This window comes from Pogona vitticeps, chromosome 3 (assembly GCF_051106095.1).
Source record: "Pogona vitticeps strain Pit_001003342236 chromosome 3, PviZW2.1, whole genome shotgun sequence".
NCBI classification, from domain to species: domain Eukaryota; kingdom Metazoa; phylum Chordata; class Lepidosauria; order Squamata; family Agamidae; genus Pogona; species Pogona vitticeps.
The window spans coordinates 440,786-447,947 of record NC_135785.1 but is presented as its reverse complement, the minus strand read 5'-3'; the positions used below and the strand labels follow the sequence as shown (position 1 = coordinate 447,947).

The window sequence follows — 7,162 nt, the reverse complement described above, 5'->3', positions numbered from 1 at the left end:
CCTCTCTTAAGACTCCGGGTAGGAATCGCTTCTCGCCGCGAGCGGTTCCGGGTCCTTTCGGTCCCTTCCGCCAGGGGGCGCCAAGGCCACGCGACGCCGCGCTCGGCTCTGGAGGCCGGAACGGGAGGCGGGGCGAAGGGAGCTTCGTTGGAGGGGCGGGGACTCCGTCCCCCCCACGTGGTCTTCTTTCCCGTGGGCGGGGCAACGTTCTTGCTGCTTCCCCCCCCCGCGCAGCCACTGAGGGGGCGGGGGGGGGCGAGATTGCTCGCTTGCCCTGCTTGGAGGTGTCCCGTCCCCTTTTGTATGACGTCACTCCATGTGGTGGCAAGGGGTTCCACCGGGCAACACAACCAAGGAAGGAAGGAAGGAAGGAAGGAAGGCGAGGCGGGGGTTCCTTGATGAGACGTCTCCAATTTTTCACAGAGGGCCCATCCCCAAACCCACCTGTTCCTGGGATTTTAGTTGTCTGAGAAAATCTGCAGCCAAGAAATCAGAAGAAGACGCGAGGCTCGGACGTGACTCAGCCATGAAGGCACCAGAAAAGATCCTCAAATGTCAGGAGCTGTCACTGGGGGCCGAGACCAAGCTCATCCGCACTGGCCCACCTGGTCAGAGCCGCCTGCCTGGGTGCGAAAGCTGGGCAGGAGAGAAAGCTGAGAAGGGGAGACGATGAGGCCTTCGTTTGAAATGTGGTGCTGGAGGGGAGCCCTGTGGATACACAGCACGGCCAGAAGGAGGGCTGGAATTACCAAATACTAGGGGATATTACATCGCAAACCACCTTAGACATAGAGCAGATATTATAGTACAAAATAGAAGCTTCCTGGTAATAAGGAAGGAACTTGAAGTGCCAAAACACTCTGACAGAATGGAGGGCTTCTTTTTTAATGAAGGAATTGTAGAAGAAATAAAGAGAATAACGAATCCCTTTCTGATGAATACAGTAGAGTGTTGGAATAATTATAGATATATATTGAGTCCACCTATTTCACCGTTTTATTGCACGTAGTGGAGGCTCAGAGCTTCCCCAGAATTCTTAAAAATAAACTTAAGGATGTATTAATAGAGAAAGGGTTAAATACAATAAAGATCTGGATGAAAAACATAAAAAAATAAGAATATTATAAAGGAAATTTTGGGGGGAGAAGAGGGAGTGTCCTGCACTCCATTTAACCCTGGGGATAAGACTCCTTCAAGAGGCATTCCTTGACTCTTTGTTTATCATCCTCCAGCTGCAGTCCTGTCCCCCCCCCCCCCCCCGCTTGCACTTCACATTTGCCTGGAGGGTCATCGTCTGTCGTTTGGGGAAAGAATGAGCAAAAATAGGAAGTGAGCCCCTCTGCCTCTTTCTTGGTCTTCTGTTATTATTTTTCCATCTCTCTTGAGACTCCTCTGGATTCTGCTATCATGAAATGTGTATGCTGGGGTGGGTGGGGTGTTTGTGGGCTTCCAAGGATCCTCTGAGCCCCTGGGCTGGTGCAAAGTCCCCTGGGGCTTCAATTCCTCATGCCAACAATCCTGATCCCCAGATTGTTGGACACTTCCAGGGTGAACCGCTCCTGAAACAGACCCCGGCGACTTCCAGCCTGGAGCAAAACTTCCACGGTGGGAGGCAGGACACGGCACCGCAGGAGAAACCTCAAAGTGAAGCGAATGGTCAGCCTTGTGGACGCAGCGTTTTTCCTTTGGGTACGAAGCTTGGGGGGGTGCTCAGGGAGGCAGCGGGGCTTCAGACGACCACTCTCCTCCTTCCCAACCAACGTAAACTTTTTTCCGCAGGACAGCCCCGGGACTGGGCCTGATACAGAGGGCAAGAGAGATGACAGCCTTGGCCCACTTCACACACGAAAACGTCATAAATCACCCAGTTCATCTCGACACAAATCACTTCATTTTGAAAATCACTCAACTATGAAACTGATCCCCTCCTCATGGATATGCAATGGGTGGCTGTCGTGGGCCTAACTAGTCCTGCCTGAAAGCTCCAAAGGGAGATACTGGGAGGGGGGTTGGGGACCCGGGAATTACAGGCCAGCTTGGGATGGCATCCTCTTCCAGTCTCAGGTGCCAATCTGCCCATTCGAATTGGTCACCATACCTGAAGCCTTTCCCCAGAAGGCTCTACCCCTGGAGGCCGGGTGGGGCAGCCAGGAAGCCAGCCCTGGATCAGCCGGCCGGCCAGGGAATGCAGCTCAGCAAGGAGGCCCACTTGGCACTCCTGTCTGGGGCGCTCTCGCCAAGGAGAGGCCTTTCTGCTTCCCTGGAAACCCAAAACAGCCAAATGTGTCTTCGTTCTGTTAAAATGTTCTGCCTTTTTTTCTGACTTGAGGCTGTCATTCTGTGGTTGCTTCTTTGTTATATCTGTTTTTCCTCTCTTCTGTCCACCCCTCAGGAAAGAACTTATTTTATATTTTAGAATAGTCATAGGTTACAAAGAAGTAGGCAATAAAAAGGGTTATTGTGGGTGATCTGGAGAGCAGCATTCATAAACCTAAGGTAAGGCAATGGTTCCTGATCTGGTCGGGACCCTTGGAGAAGCGGTGAATAATGGCTACCGCACGTCTGCCGGACCCTTGCTTTCCCTGGCTCATAGAAGCTGCCAGAAATGGGACAGGCTGAGCGGGTGCGAGGGGTGGGGAACGCCTCCGTGGGGCAGGATAGGATCCCACCAGGCTTCAAAGAGGCAGTAGTAAGTCCCTTATTGAAATCAACCTTCCTTCAGTCCCACAAGAATGGGTCATTACCGGCCAGTCTCCAACGTCCCATTCTTGGGCAAGGTGCTGGAGCGGGTTGCGGCTTCTCAGCTCCAGGGGTTCCTGGATGAGACGGATGATCTTGATCCATTTCAGTCTGGCTTCAGGCCAGGTTATGGGGCAGAAACTGCCTTGGTCGCCTCGGTGGATGACCTGCGCCGGGATCTGGACGGGGAGGGTTCCAGGGACAATTCAGAGTGCTGGTTCTAGCCTATAAAGCGTTCGATGGCCTGGGTCCAAGCTCTCTCAGCGGCCTGCTCAGGTGTTAAGGTCGTCAGGAGAGGCCTTCCCCTCAGTCCCGCCACCCTCACCGGGACGTTTGGTGGGCACACGAGAGAAGGGCCTTCTCTGTTGCTGCTCACAGACTCTTGAACTCCTCTCTCCCCCCCCCCCCCCCGCAACCCGGAGGCCAGGCTGGTTTTCACCTTTGCTGTCTTTCCACAAACAGGCAAAGTCTTTTCTCTTCAGGCAGGCTGATGGACTGTGTGAGTGAAGTTTTTAAACGGATGGCCTTGCCTGACTGCTTTGTATGTGTTTCTAGTGCTGCTTTTGTTTACTATCTTTTGGAGTGGTGCCTGTTTGATCTTTTTTAGTGGTCTTTTAGGCCAGATGGGCAGGGTATAAATAAAATAAATAAATACATTTATAACTTTTTATGATGTAAACCATCTTGGATCTTTTTGAAGGAGAAAAGTGGGGTAAAATATTTTAAATTTTAAAAAATCATGCTGAAATCTTGGGGTTTTAGTGGTTTCAGTGGTTTTGCTATTCCATATACTGTAAAACTTTTTGAAGTATTTGTTGCATGACCTGGTGGGTCTCTCTTGCTCATGGTCCTGCTAAGTAGTTGTATCTCATCTCCCACAGACAGGCTGTCATAAGGAAAGGAAAGCCTGAGGCTGGATCAGACCAAAGGGCTTCTCAGTCCCTGCCAGAACCAATGTCCTGTTACCTAGTCCCGAGGGGTGAAGGTGGCACGGGTGGGGAAAGTCCTATGTACATTGTATGTGGTTATTATTGAATTTGTAATTTACTGTAGTTTTATTTGACCCAGCTCCAGGAGGCAGTGGAAGACAGGAGGGCCTGGCGTGCTCTGGTCCATGGGGTCACGAAGAGTCGGACACGACTTAACGACTAAACAACAATAATTTAGTTTTATTATCAAATAAAAATAATAACTAAAAGTTAACCACACCCTCTAGAAGTCCAAAGGGGCTTCTTGCAAGGTTTAATGCAAAACATTATTCATTATTAAAAATGACTAAGTGGATTTCCAGTTTTGTGTTCTGGTTTTTATGGTCCCAGCCCCCCCCCCATGGGTCTACTCTAGTGTTCTCTTCCCTCTCCCATCATGGTGATGTTTAGGCCATGATTCTTAAATCTGTGAAGGAACAAGCTTTGCAGCGCAAGGCCGAGCACGGCTTCCAGAAGGGGAAGTGAGACCTCACGAGACTTCCTGAAGCCTCCTCTTAGTATCAGCACACCGGAGGCGATCTGTTACGGTACGTCTTGCGCTCACCAAAGGCTGGCGAGGAAGGAGAGCCCTTGCAGGACGAGAGGACTTGGCTGCTTATGCTGTGGTTGCTTCTTAATCCGACAAGGGCCGGGGAGTCACGGCTTGAGGAGTCCTCTCCTCAAGGAGTCCGGGAAATTTGCATACTCTCTTTTTCCTTAGGAAATACAGATCATTCAGAGACCCAGTGTGATGTGTATCTTTATTTTAATTATTTGGTTTCATAGTAAGCGTCCTTCAGTCTCGAGAGACTATGGTAACATGCTCTGAATAGAGGTCTTAGAAAAACATCTAGTGTGGCTGAGAAGGCCATTTCGAGAGTGACCATCCCTCCCACACTGAAGACAAATCCAATCTGTCCCCTGTCCAGCTCCCTGATTTTGCTGGTTTCGGGACTGCCTCTTGGCCTCAGCCTGCTGGACAAGGGTCTCTTCAAATTGGGAGAGGCCACGGTGCACCGCCTGCTTCCAGGCTCAACGCTCAGAGGTCAAGGTTTCCCATCTGTTGAGTTCCATTTGGTTTGCACACTGCCCTATTAGTTAATACCCAGTACTGTACTCTGAGCAGTTTGCAGGATAAAACCCTACAACCTCAACTCCTGCCCCAGTTCCATCCTGATATTTCAATATGATTGATATGGTCACAAACTGACTCAAATACAGTTGGCGAAAAAGAAAAAAACTAAATTCAAACATGAATATTAACCACCTCTGGTGACAAATGCTTAATGGCTGCTTGATAGAGTTGGGTCTTTACTAATTTCCTAAATACCAGGATGCACCTCAGCTGGAATCTTATTCCACAGAAAAGGGACCACCACCGAGAAGGCCCGGTTCCTCATGGTCACCCTCCAAACTTCTGTCATTGTGGCCATTCTTATAAATGTACTGGACAGAGTGTCCAACTTGGGCAGGGGACTCGGGAGACCTGGGTTGAAGTCCCCGCTTGGCCATGAAAACTCACGAGGGGGTCACCAGTCAAAGCATCCTTTCCATGTCTCTGGGTCTGCAAATCAGCAGCAGTGCCATGGCAGGGAGCAACGCTCCGGCTGGTTAAACAAGGGGAAACAGGGTGTGTTGGAAGGCGGAGGGGAGAGGAAGAAGCCCTCAGGGCTCCCAAGGCCCCGTAATGGACCTGGTCGCGTTTCCAAAGGTCCTGGAGTTTGGGATGAGCTGAACTGCAGTCAGAACCATGGGTCATGCTGAACCACAAAGAGCTGCTTCGGCATCTCCACCACCCTCTGTGCCTTCATGACAGACGCCACTGTTGTTGTTTTGTTTGGTCCTTTGCTTCTGTCCTTTATATACCACTGTGTATACAGACAACAAAAGGGATGTGGTGGCGCTGCGGGTTAAACCACAGAAGCCTCTGTGCTGCAAGGTCGGAAGACCGGCGGTAGTAGGATTGAATCCATGTGACGGAGGGAGCTCCCGTCGCTTGTCCCAGCTCCTGCCACACTAGCAGTTTGAAAGCATGTAGACATGCGAGTAGATAAATAGGGACCACCACGGTGGGAAGGTCACAGCGTTCGGTGTCTAGCTGCGCTGGCCATGTGACCATGGAAACTGTCTTCGGACAAAACGCTGGCTCTAGGGTTTGGAGACGGGGATGAGCACCGCGCCCTAGAATCGGACACAACTGGACTCAAGGTCAAGGAGAACCTACTTACCTTTACCTTACACAGACAACAGCCCAAGGGCACAGTCCCACAACAGTAAAACAACATCCTAAACACACAGTGACGGGGACAACCAACACCCAGGCGGACTGAAAACGGCACCCCGCCTCCCCAAGATCCCTCTGGGGACAAGCAGGTCAGGCACTCTGGGGACAGGTTAGGCTTCCAAGAAGGTAGGCGGCTTGGAGGAAGAAAGGCAACCGCCTGGGAGGAGACGCGCTGGCCGCGGCCGCAGCGGGCCCTCCTGGAGGCGGCCTCCCTTTCTCCGCCCGCCCGCTCGCTGTCTCGGCCAGCGGTGCTGCGTCTCCCGGGCCTCCTCTGCTCAGCAGCCCTGCCTGCCTCCCGGCGGCCGCCCGAGGGGTCGGGGGTCCGGTGGTGGCCAGGGCGCCGAGCGTTCCAGGGCGGGCACGAGAAGCCAGGCGGGACCCGAGGCCTCCCGGGCCCCCATGCTTGTCCGTGGCCGTCCCAAGCATGCATTCGCCCGGGAGGGCCTTCGGCGCCGGGCACGCGCGGCCCCTTCGCGCGGGAGACCCAGCCGGGGCGTCTTGGCCGACCAGACCCCGCCGCTGCCCGGCGCATCGGGAGCAGAGGCGCTCCCTTGAGACCCCTGGCGGGACCGCGCCGGTTCCCGGCCGCCTCGCGGGCTCTCCGTGCCGCCCCCCCTCGTGCCCCCAGCGCGGCCGTCCCCCGGCTCACCTTCTCCCGGGACTCAGCCGCCCCGACGGAGCCCCCCTTGCCTCCCGGGGAGGGGGGCGCGCCCGGCCACCAAGCGCAGGCACCGGCCGGCTCTGGGCCCGATCCCGGGGCGCGCTCGCCCGGCGCTTCCTTCCCGGCCAGAGATGCGACCCGACCAGCAGCCGCCTCGACCGGGCCGCCCTTCCCGCGCCAACTGCACGGCCTCTCGGCGCAACCCCAGGCGCCGGGCGCAGGCACATCCCCAGGCGTCCTCCAGGCCCCCGGCGGCTCGGGCCCCGCGCTCCCGAACGGCGGCGGCGGTGGCGGGCCGGGGAGGCGCCACGGCTCCCTCCCTCCCTCCTTCCCTCTCTCTCTCTCTGCCTCCCGCCCTGCCCGCCTCCCTGCGGAGGAGCGTCGCCGGCGTGGCGTGGTCCTCGTCCTCGTCCTCGTCCTCGTCGCGGGCGCCGCCTCCCGGGCTCTGTCGCTTTGCGCCGCCCTCTATTTAGCCGCGCCGCTCGCGCCCGCCCGCCCAGCCAGCTGCCG

The 7,162-nt window shown here is 54.9% G+C and overlaps 1 long non-coding RNA gene across 1 annotated transcript; it reads left to right on the top strand.

Annotated features, from left to right (window-relative positions):
* The first annotated feature begins 52 nt into the window (after positions 1-52).
* LOC144587952 (uncharacterized) lies at positions 53-5,038 on the top strand. Its single transcript, XR_013543221.1, has 2 exons — positions 53-1,689; positions 1,780-5,038. It is a non-coding gene; the product is annotated as an uncharacterized LOC144587952 (long non-coding RNA).
* The last annotated feature ends 2,124 nt before the right edge of the window (positions 5,039-7,162 follow it).